The sequence below is a fragment of the Bos javanicus genome, chromosome 2, assembly GCF_032452875.1.
Source record: "Bos javanicus breed banteng chromosome 2, ARS-OSU_banteng_1.0, whole genome shotgun sequence".
NCBI classification, from domain to species: Eukaryota; Metazoa; Chordata; class Mammalia; order Artiodactyla; family Bovidae; genus Bos; species Bos javanicus.
This window is the reverse complement of record NC_083869.1, coordinates 76835438-76848234: the sequence shown is the minus strand read 5'-3', so window position 1 is coordinate 76848234 and position 12797 is coordinate 76835438. Positions and strand designations below refer to the sequence as shown.

The 12797-nt window shown below is 37.1% G+C and overlaps 1 protein-coding gene across 1 annotated transcript in view; it reads right to left on the bottom strand.

Annotated features, from left to right (window-relative positions):
- The window catches only part of CNTNAP5 (contactin associated protein family member 5), a 1042386-nt gene that overhangs the window by 167595 nt on the left and 861994 nt on the right, over nt 1-12797 (bottom strand). The gene's annotated exons all lie outside the window — the stretch shown is intronic.

The following is a 12797-nucleotide window of genomic DNA, read 5'->3' as shown; positions in this document are numbered from 1 at the left end:
TTCTCATCTATTATTCTTCTCTATTTCTTTACATTGTTCTCTTAAGAAGGCCTCTTATCTCTCCTTGCTATTCTTTAGAACTCTGCATTTAGTTGGGTGTATATTTTCCTTTCTCCTTTGCTTTTACTTCTCTTCTTTTCTCAGCTGTTTATCAAGCCTCCTCAGACAACCATTTGCCTTGTTTCATTTCTTTTTTCTTGGGGATGTTTTTGATCTTCCCCTTCTGTACAGCATTATGAACTTCCATCCTTAGTTCTAGTTCCCAAAATAAAAATGGCAAGTTATTCCAATCAAAATAAATATATAAGAATGTGGATGGGTATAAATATCAATATACAAAATCAATAATGTTCCTATAGAGCAACAATAACCAATTAGACCATGTGATAGCAAGAAAAGAATCTTATTCATCAACAAAAGCAGCCAAACATCCAGAAATTAACTTAAGATCTAGGACTGTAAAGGACTGTAAAAAGGAAAATAAAAAAAATTTACCTTGACTCATTTAGAATAGATGGAACATGCTTTGATATAATTTAGGAATGTATAGTTATTCTCTTCAATGCAATAAAATCCCAGAGAATAACCCAAGAAAAATTATTTTCATATAACATGAAAAGCTAATTCTAAGAACCATAAAGAAAATAATTATTAGTAGTTAACAGAGTGTTGAAAAGGAATCATCTGTCCTTGTGTTGGCGGGGTGGGTGAGCAGAGAGGGATGTTCTATTCAATATTAAAATATGCCCTATAAGTATAATGTTGAAACAGGACCTGGAAAGAAAACTACATAAATAAAACAGAGCAGGAAATTCAGAAACGTATTTTTCTTCCTTTTTTTTTCCAATATCTTTTTATTGTAATTTTTTAAACAGCAAAAACATTTGCATTGGGATATATGCAATTAACAATGTTGTGATATTTTGGGGTGAACTGTGAAGGGACTCAGCCATACATATACATGTCCATTTCCCCCCAAACTCCCTGCCCATCCAGGCTGGCACATAACATTGAGCAGAGTTACATGTGCTATACAATACGTTTTTGTTGGTTATCCATTTCATAAACACATTCTGTATAGAGAGACATTTCATACCTTATTATATATATATATATAGAGAGAGAGAGAGAGCGAGAGAGAGAGATTCTAAGTAGCTAGGGAGAGAAAGAACCATGAAATAAATGGAGATAGAAATAATATTTTGGAAAATAAAGTTACAATACTACCTCAAACAAATTCCAGATTAAATGAAGACATAAAAATAGTAGAAAACAAAACAATAACATAAACAAAAGCTAAAAATATGAGTAAAATACAATATAGCAGTTTAAAGTCATATGCGATTTATACTGACATGCTATGTTTCCCATGGCATATATTAAACAAAAATGCAAAAAAACAAAACTAGCAAGCACACTGTGGTATAACACATATAAGTATACTGCTTATGTAAAAAAGAAAAAAAAAAGTGAAAACAGTGAAAGTGTTCGTTACTCAGTTGTGTCTAACTGTTTGCAACCCATGATTGTAGCCTGCCAGGCTATTCTGTCCATGGAATTCTCTAGGCAAGAATACCAGAGTGGGTTGTCATTCCCTTCGCCAGTGGATCTTCCCGACTCAGTAATGTAACCAAGGTCTCCTGCATTGCAGGCAGATTCTTCACTGTGTGAGCCACCAGGGAAGCCCTGCTTATGTAAGTACACAAATAATAATACTGCATGGTGTTTCCTTAGTGTATTTAAATGTATGTGACTGCCTCGAATGAGGCCAGGAAAGTATCACAGTGGCCTAATATCAGTTGTCTTTAGGAAGAGCACTAGGATTATTATTGAATAATTTTATAGCAAACATGTATTTGTGTATTGACTGAATAATTTAAAATAAATTTTCATTTATTATGTGTATTATGCATAATGCTTCCGATCTTTTTTGAGTAATTTAAAAATTATTTCAAGTTTCAAAAAAGAACTACCTTGCTATATCTAGAATAGTGTATATTTATAAAAATCCTTTATTAATCTATGTGTTATTTGGACATTAGCAAACATCTTTCCCAGAATCAGCATGTTTGTGCCTGGTGTGTAGATTGGAGTCCATATGTAATATTCGTCTTGGTTTTCTGTAAAGGTTTCCCCCTGCCCCCTCAAGACCACAAGCCAAAAATAAGCATTTGCCTTCTTTTTAGCAGAATGGTGACAAGGCACAAGATTTTGCCCAGTAGAGTGGTATATGGGTATTCTATGGAAATCCCCATATGGTTATTATTTATAATTCAGGATAAGGAGAAAGAAACAAGCAAGCACTTGAATTATTCCTGTTTCTGTTGCCTACAGAATTGTGGAGCAGTAGGGACAACTCCCAACATAGTTCTAGGTGGTTGACTTAGTGGTCCAACTGTCTTCCCAAAGAATTCTCTGAAGTACAGTTTTGCATCTCATCTGGAGATACCCCTGAGAGAACATCATTTGATAGGGCAGGCATCTGCAGCAACATGGATGGATTTGGAGATTGTTATATCAAGTGAGGTAAGTCAGAGAGAGAAGGACAAATACCATATGATATCACTGACACATGGAGTTTGAAATAAATGACGGAAATGAGCTTATTTAAAAAACAAAAATAGACACACAGACAAGGAAACGAAATTATGGTTACCACTGGGGAAAGGGAGGAGGCATAAATTAGGAGGTTGGGATTAACATATACACAGTGCTGCTGCTGCTGCTGCTGCTAAGTCGCTTCAGTCGTGTCCAACTCTGTGCGACCCCATGGACTGCAGCCTACTAGGCTTTTCCGTCCATGGGATTCTCCATATGTAAAACTAGAGAAGGGCATGGCAACCCACTCCAGAATTCTTCCCTGGAGAATTCCATGGACAGGGGAGCCTGGCTGGCTGTGGTCCCTAGCGTCACAAAGAGTTGGACAAAATTGAGCGACTGACTAAACGATAATGGCAATATGTAAAATAGATAACCAACAAGGACCTACTGTGTAGCACAAGGAACTCTACTCAATACAGTGTAATAATCTACATGGGAAAAAAATCTAAAAAAAAGTGGGCATATGTATATGTATAACTGAATCACTTCACTGTACACATGAAAATAACACATAGATTGTCAAATTATGTCAAATTATTGTCAAAGATTAACAAATAGATTGTCAATCAACTATATTATAAAATAAATTTAAATTAAAAAAGTAAAAAAATGCTCTTTCAAATGATTTTAAAAAGAAGACAATGAGGCAGGAAAGTCCACCATAATCCTAATCAGAGTATGGAATTGCAACATGAGCCATTTTGACTAAAAGGATCATCTCCCATCTCATAAAAAGGAGAGCCAATTCACCCCTCACTGTGCTTCCTTCTGCCACAGTTTTTAAAGATGAAGTATCACCAGTAAAGTCACTATCAAAAATAGCCTTAAACCAACTTCTTGCAATAGCAATATGAGCCCCAGGTCTTTTCTAGAGTCAGCCAGAGAAGCTATTCACTTCTTCCAGGCTGGCTGCCAGGCCAAGTCATTACCTGACTGACAGCAGTTTCAGGGTTTCCTGGATGTTAGGGCCCTGGAAATCTGATTAGTTTTCTCCTGGGAGACCCTGCTGAGAACAGAGATTACCTCAAAAGTTGAACCATAGGCCCATTCAAAGAAATAAGTCAATAAAGTTAAGTCTGTAATTATAAGCTTTAAGAATTTTCCCTACTAGTCCCAGCCACCCCAGAGTGATTTTACGGCTAAGCCCGGGAGACCTTGAAATACAAAAGGAGCCTACAATTCACTAAAAGAATAGGAGCAAGGGCAATTCATGACAAACGGTTCTCACAATCCAATATACTAACATTGCTGTGACATTTTGATGCAATTGTGCAGTAATCACTTTGGGGTTCTTTCTTATTCCAGCTTCCTTTGTGGAAGTGGTGGCTGCCATGTGACTAGGGACACATCATCAACACTGTCTTATCAGCAAAAATAAGTTGAAACTTGGAAATAAAACAAAAAGTCATAGATGACATTTGTCCAGTGGGGATGCAGGTAATTTCTTTCCAGTGTAACAGATACCTCCAAAGATGGCATGGTAAGCAAGAGCTTCATATCTAATATCACAACTTTGTCCTCTCTTTGTTGTTAAATTCCCCACACCATATCCTAGTTTTTTAGATGTTCTCTGAACTGGTCATGACATCTTAATGGCTTCCTCATTAATTAATGAGTGAAATAAAATCTTTGACACGTTCATTTTCTATTTGCCTGAGACTCATGATTTTAGCTTTTGGAAGATTTGATTTTTAACACATACAACTAGTATCAGTTAAAATGGTGCTGTTCATCATTAGAAAGTAAAAACTGTTACAGGAAAGATCTTAACCCCACAGTACATAATACTTAGGACAAATAATAATAAGAAGAAGATATTTAAAGAACTTTTTTAATCTTTTGCATCATCAATGAAGAGGAGTCTGCCAGGTAAATTGAGGGTAGTTTGAGGGAAACTCAAACTCATACCCATCCTAGTTTGAGGGAAAATACCATTGGAAGACTATGAGTCAGAGACTTCCTTGATAGTCCCATGGTTAAGACTCTGCTTCCAATGCAGGAGATGTGGGTTCAATTCCTGGCCCAGTAATTAAGATTCCACATGCCGGGCCACCAAAAATAAGAGAGAGTATGAATCACAACAATACAAACTTGACTCTAAGGAACCCATTAAATTTAAAGAGTACTTTTAAGAAGAAAATGGGAGAAGAGTAGGCAATATTTTATGGCTAATGCCTGGGAGGAATGAAAAATAAATTTCTTAAATCAAAGACAGTTACTTTGATTTTAAAAAGTGTGTGTATGTGTGTCTCTGTGTATATTTTGCACAATAAATCCATGTCATTCTGCCACTGCTAGGGTTCTCCAGAAAACAGGCTTGAGATGAAATTAAAGAGGCATGGTGTTTTTTAGGGGGAAACTTTAGGAAACACATCTTTGATCCAGAGGGGAAAGAAGCATAAATGGGCAGAGAAGGGAGCTCTGGGACAGGTCTGACCATCTAGAACAGCCCCATGGAGAGTGGCAGAGCAAGAAAAATCGATCAGAGATTTGCTTCCTTGGGCCAAAATGGTTGGGTCTTTGTATTCTGGAGTCAACTGACTGTTGTCTGGGTGTATCTTGGCAGCAGGTGCAGTAGCTGAAAGGACAGACAGAGAAAGACTGTCTTCCAACAGCACTCCCAGTGGCAGAGCCTTCTTGAATGGGTACCTGGGCAGCACATCCCAGAGACTGCCTACCTCAGGTTCCTCAGCCTCTCTACACATCACAGATAGGGCCTGCGATGACCCTTAATCTTTAGCCTGAGACATGGATGATGAAGCAGGAAGCTGAATTAAAACATGGCACTTTTCACCTCTTCCACAGAATTGTCTTCCCCAACACAAGTGGCGCTGAAGCCAAATTCTTTTCTCTCTGAATCAGAAGAAATTTGATACTACAATGAGACCAGAGTGTAAATCTGCCAGTCACATGTTCAGAGGGTTTGATGATGTCTTCTTCTGCTCCATCACTCTCCTCCAAGGCTTTCTTCTCTCCCCTTCTTAGTCATCAGCTTTGTTGCCAGAGCCTTGCAGATATGAAACAAGTTATAGGCAGCATTGCAGCATCAGCATGCCTGGCTGGGTCCATTCTTTTCTAAACTGAAGCTTCCCTGGACGTCCTAGTTACATAAGCTCAATAGCATCTTGGCTTTGGAAAAGACAAGCAACTTCTCATTTCCCTCAGTTTAGGTCCTTGAATGTCCAGAGAGTACTGTTTTATTTCTCAGAAAGGTCTGGCTTGAGTTCCTTTTTATAACTATCACCCTGGCTCCACATAAACAGTTCTGTATTCATGTTTTGTTTCTTTACTGAGTTACAGATTTTGATGACTGGAGGTGCCAGGGTAATCGGAATGACTGCTTCCATCATTGAGTTTTTGTTGTGGTCCAAATCTCAGGGCTTTTCTCCCTGGGCTGCCTGAGAAAAATGATGCCATGTTGTACTTCTTTTTTAAAAAAAAGATGGCATGCTTTGAGATATGTTTTCTCAAAGGCAGAATTAAAAATTTAAACAGTGAAACCGAATAAGAAAAGTCTACATTCTCCATCAATGGCCCATTAATAATCCAATGCAGCCAGTATGTGACAAAATGAGCTTCAGTTAAAGTTTTAGAGATTGTTGATAAACATTTCCAAAAGGGTTTTGGAATATTTGGAGCAGAAAAAACTAACATGGGCTTCAGGGTGGGTTTAACAATGATCAACAACTTCAAAATGAGGCATCATGTAGTGGAAGGAATCATTTGCTTTTTTGTTTTTTCTTTTTCTCTTTTGGCTGTGCTGCACAACATTTAGGATCTTAGTTCACCAACCAGAGACTGATCCCCTGCTCCATGCATTAGAAGTGCAGTGTCTTAACCATTGGACTGCCAGGTAAGTCACTGGAAGAATCATTTAATCATTTACTTCTCTGTCAATAAAAAGAACTAGTGTTTTGTTTTGTTTTGTTTTTTTTTAAGTATGTTCAAATTCTAAGAATCTGATTTTGTGGAGCATATATGGTGTTGGGGAAAAAAAAAGTGCAAGAGGAAGCAGGTGGCTCTTGTTTTTTTCTTTACCGTAGAAGCACTGAGGAAGCACAGCATTCATAGGACTTGCCTGCTAGTGTACTGAGGTCTGCTATGAACTTCTTAAATGAATCAGGACACCTCCTCTTACTGAACTATTACAAGAAATATTAGAAATCCTGTATTAATATTTTTTGCTAAAATGATTCAAGCATACTTGACATATTTAGCTTTGAAAAAAACTTTTGGTAAATCAGACCTTATCATCAGAAAGTATAGGATGTAAAAGACAATGATATCTTCACTTCTCACCATTGACGTCCTTCACACAACAATGGTTTTGCGTAACAAATATGCTTAAAGGTGATTTCCTAATTCTTCCTTAATGTGAAAAGGATGTATATCTCCTCCTGTGCAGACATACATCTTTTCTTTTTTTTTGGATTCCATGAATTTCTAATTGTTTCAATCTTCACAGTTTTTTTTTTTTTTAATTAAAAAAATTTCAGGTATACACGTGCTCCCCATCCTGAACCCTCCTCCCTCCTCCCTCCCCATACCATCCCCCTGGGCCGTCCCAGCGCACCAGCCCCAAGCATCCAGCATCGTGCACTGAACCTGGGCTAGCATCTCGTTTCATACATGACATTTCACATGTTTCAATGCCATTCTCCCAAATCTTCCCACCCTCTCCCTCTCCCACAGAGTCCATAAGACTGCTCCATACATCAGTGTCTCTTTTGCTGTCTCGTATACAGGGTTATCATTACCATCTTTCTAAATTCCATATATATGCGTTAGTATACTGTATTTATGTTTTTCCTTCTGGCTTACTTCACTCTGTATAATAGGCTCCAGTTTCATCCACCTCATTAGAACTGATTCAAATGTATTCTTTTTAATGGCTGAGTAATACTCCATTGTGTATATGTACCACAGCTTTCTTAGCCATTCATCTGCTGATGGACATCTAGGTTGCTTCCATGTCCTGGCTATTATAAACAGTGCTGCGATGAACATTGGGGTACACGTGTCTCTTTCCCTTCTGGTTTCCTCAGTGTGTATGCCCAGCAGTGGGATTGCTGGATCATAAGGCAGTTCTATTTCCAGTTTTTTAAGGAATCTCCACACTGTTCTCCATAGTGGCTGTACTAGTTTGCATTCCCACCAACAGTGTAAGAGGGTTCCCTTTTCTGCACACCCTCTCCAGCATTTATTATTTGTAGACTTTTGGATCACAGCCATTCTGACTGGCGTGAAATGGTACCTCATAGTGGTTTTGATTTGCATTTCTCTGATAAGGAGTGATGTTGAGCATCTTTTCATGTGTTTGTTAGCCATCTGTATGTCTTCTTTGGAGAAATGTCTATTTAGATCTTTGGCCCATTTTTTGAAGGAAACAATTCCATTCACCATTGCAACGAAAAGAATAAAATACTTAGGAATATATCTACCTAAAGAAACTAAAGACCTATATATAGAAAACTATAAAACACTGGTGAAAGAAATCAAAGAGGACACTAATAGATGGAGAAATATACCATGTTCATGGATTGGAAGAATCAATATAGTGAAAATGAGTATACTACCCAAAGCAATTTATAGATTCAATGCAATCCCTATCAAGCTACCAACAATATTCTTCACAGAGCTAGAACAAATAATTTCACAATTTGTATGGAAATACAAAAAACCTCGAATAGCCAAAGCGATCTTGAGAAAGAAAAATGGAACTGGAGGAATCAACCTACCTGACTTCAGGCTCTACTACAAAGCCACAGTTATCAAGACAGTATGGTACTGGCACAAAGACAGAAATATAGATCAATGGAACAAAATAGAAAGCCTAGAGATAAATCCACGCACATATGGACAGCTTATCTTTGACAAAGGAGGCAAGAATATACAGTGGATTAAAGACAATCTCTTTAACAAGTGGTGCTGGGAAATCTGGTCAACCACTTGTAAAAGAATGAAACTAGAACACTTTCTAACACCATATACAAAAATAAACTCAAAATGGATTAAAGATCTCAACGTAAGACCAGAAACTATAAAACTCCTAGAGGAGAACATAGGCAAAACACTCTCTGACATACATCACAGCAGGATCCTCTATGACCCACCTCCCAGAATATTGGAAATAAAAGCAAAAATAAACAAATGGGACCTAATTAAACTTAAAAGCTTCTGCACATCAAAGGAAACTATTAGCAAGGTGAAAAGACAGCCTTCAGAATGGGAGAAAATAATAGCAGATGAAGCAACCGACAAACAACTAATCTCAAAAATATACAAGCAACTCCTACAGCTCAACTCCAGAAAAATAAATGACCCATACATCTTTTCTGATAGAAAACTCTTCTGGCCTGTGTCAGGAAAGCCATCCTTGTGGGGCACTCTCAAGAGTAAATGTGAGTAACTATTTCACAGAGAGACTCTGGCACCATGACGTGTCAGGGCACGGAGCAAATGAGCACTGCTTTGCCTGCCTTCACCACTGACCTCGCCACGTTTGACATGCTTCATCTGAAAATAGGAATAATAATTCCCAACTGGTGTGGAAGCAGGCGCAGCATAGAGGGGCAGGGTGAGACTCTGCAACTTTATGATTTATCAAGTTAATGTGATATTTTCCCCAAGGAGTTCTAAGTGGGAGTTACTTCAATTTATTTTGATACAAATAAAGCAGCTGAGCCAAAAAAAAGAAAGAAAAAGAAAAAAAAAGGTTCATGAAAGGCCAAAAAGGTAAGAAAAAAGTAAAGTAACACAAAATAAGACTCAGTCTCACAGCTCTACAAAGTGTCTAGACTATAATTCCAACATATTAGGAAAGATTAGACGTCAGATTTGGGGACAATGAGATATTTTCCTTGCTGTTACATACACACAGGCATGAGGGTAAGGATAATTGTCATGTCTAACATACACATGGAGATGATAGCATATCCACAAGTTCTAAGAGTTGCATTACCATACTCATCAATTTCATTCTGCAAATAAAGACAATGTGTCCATTTAGGCTAGTTGCTTTCCTACTAGTGTCTCAAGATCTGATGGCAGTTGACCTGGAGTTCAAACCTAGATCTCTTCATTTCACTTTTAGTAAAAGGTGCTACTTCTTAGATTTCTCTTGCCTCATCCTCATATTGACTTGAAAAGCTAGAACATGCATGCTAAGTCACTCAGTCGTGTCCAACTCTTTACAGCCCTATGGACTGTAGCCCACCAGTCTCCTCTGTCCATGGGATTACTTGGAGAATCCCATGGACAGAGGAGTAAGGAATAGCAAAAGAGAGGGATTATGCAGCCAAGGGTTTTAAAGCTGAAACAATCCCAAGCTTGCTGCATTCATCTCAGAAGCTCGTGTTATGAAATTTCTCCTACTCTATTCAAAAGATGCCACCACTGAAATGGCATGGTTGCAACTGTCCCTAACTACCAGGGAAATAAAAGTCTGCAGTTACAATATTGATTCTGGGAATCCAGCATGCATTGACTTGGGTATCAGCACTTCAACATTTCACATTCCAATGACAGGAGCATTGCTAAGAGGTGCATCCATTCTATAAAATTCAATCTGGTACTTAGGAAGCACTCATGGACACAACAGCAATACCAGTGATTACCATGCTGAACAACAGTCTGTTTTGATTGAAAGATCCTTCAGTGGTTAAAAGTGTCTAGACAGACATATCCAAATGAATATTTAAGTAACGTCACATTCAATCTATCCAGTTAACCAAATGATAATCAACAAGGACCTACTATATAGCACCAGGGACTTATACTCAATATTTTGTAATAACCTATATTCAGAAAAGAATCTGAAAAAGAATGCCTATATGGATACGTAGAATGGTGTCACTTTGCTATACACTTGAAACTAACACGACATTGTAAGTCAACTATACTTCAATTTAAAAAATTAAAGGAAAAAAGCACACAGCAATCATAGTTTTTCTGCCTAGCAAGTATAAAAATCCAGGGACAAAATTTCTGAATGATAGAGAATGCAATTAATTTTGGCTGCTCTAGCTAAGTAGAGGGTATTTTTTGTTTGTTTGTTTGTTTGTTTTTTTAACCCCTGAACCATACAAAATGGAAATATCAAGACTTCATTTTTTTTTTTTTTGCCACCCAACATTTCTAAGCAGACTGAACATTAAACAGCAAAATTCAAACCAACAGACTAAATGGCCTCCAATGGCATTTTTTCTTCTTCAAGTATATTAAGCCAAATTCAATAAAGCATAGTAACATCTGAGATGGAACTTATTAGAAAGAAACATAACAGAAACAGGTGCTCTTGCAGTAGTTGACCTTGGCAGCAGCTCGAGCAAGGTGTCTCCTCCAGACCCATAGACAAGCTTTTATTAACTGCATTTGTGATCAATTTAACAGAAATGTCTAGAGATTAAAACCTGCAAGAAACACAGCTGCCTCTTTTCATTTTCAACTTGCACAAAGTTTGTCACATTTTCAAGCTGTATGATAATTTCATAACTACATGAAATTTGCATGAAGGGATTGAAAAATTCCATCTTTATACACACCTTTCAACCAGAAAGATTCATCAATATAGCCTGAAGATAAATTAAACTTTGGCATGGAATATAATTTATGAAAATTGCAAAGTACTTGAATTGATTATACCAAAAAAGACATTAAATCTTGATGACTAGCAAACTTATTCAGAGCAATAAAATGTTATGTTTAAATAGAATTAAGACATCAATATAAATTAAAAATATACATTTTAATAGTAAATCATATCACTTATATAGGTTAATTAAGTGAATGCCTTTTCATCATCATTCATAAAAATGCTCTTAATCACTTATGTCTTAGCTTCTGCTGAATATGTAAAACATGATAGATGAAGAAAGAAATATGATTACTGTTGGAAAGACAGATTACATATTCTGTTACTTCTTTTCTTTTAGTTGGTGTGTTCTTAGTGACAACTTTCCTCAGAGTTAAAAGTTGCACAGACCTGGATTTCAAGAAAGCAATTAAGATACATCCATTGATAGTTGATGACATTTCATTACTAACAGTAAAGCTATATAGTGAGAGCTGATAAAATAAATACATAAGGAAAAAAACTTAAATCTGCATATACTGGCAAATTTTGGAACTTCTTGGTACTACTGTTCTAAGCATCTGAATTTCAAGTTTCAGATAAGAGCAGTGTCTTGGCTTTGATAATACTACAATATACCTAACATTTACAGTTCTGTTTTGTACTTTAAACCTATATATGCCCTGCTCAACCTAATTTCAAAGAATCCCTCCTAAATTATAGCAATAATGTGAACCTTTCTTTTCCTATATGGACTAATGTGGTGAAATTCTCTCTATTTCTGTCTCTCTGTCTCCCACAACACACACACACACACACACACACACACACACAACACACACACACACACACAGTGAGCACTTGAAAAAGATGTTTTATTGCATAAGTCATCTTTCAATTCCCACCATCCAACAAGGAACCTGATTTGTTTTTGGTACTCACTTAATATTTATGGAAAGAATGAATGAAAGGCTCAGTGAAAGATGTTTGAGCCCCCCAGGCCCTATTGCCAGCAGTGGCAGTCAGCTCAGATGAGCAACTTATTTAAAGGCTGATTCTGAGTCTCAAGGAGGGAATGATCAGTGGGGAGATGTATGCTTGGGGACCAGGCTATTTTTCTGTGCAAGTATCAGGCAGCCACCTAAGGGATGTGATTTCTGGGAGTATTAAAGAAGTTCTTAGCTTAAAAACCTCTAGTTCCCTCCCCTGCCATATTGTTGATTCCCCAAATCCCTTGAAGATGCTATAACATATATCATTACATGGTTATCAAAAATCATCAGGAGTTAGATGTCACTAATAAAGGTGAATTGTAGCCCACTGACAGAGTCAACATCTAAAAAGGTTTAAATAGCTTGCACTCCTTTTTCTGAGAGTATATTTTGATTACAAGGATGAAAAATAATAGGAGTCCCTAGACATCTAAAGGTACAATATGAACAAGGAGAAAAGATACAAAAAGAGTCTGAGACCCCTGCAAACTTTGCTAAGCAATGGCAATCTTTCATTCTTGAAGCTAATGAATCTAGAAAGGAAGAATTTGTAAAATTACATCTGTAATTTTAAATGCTTTATGAAATACTGTAATCATTTCTAGGACTAAAATAAAATAGTAATACTCCTT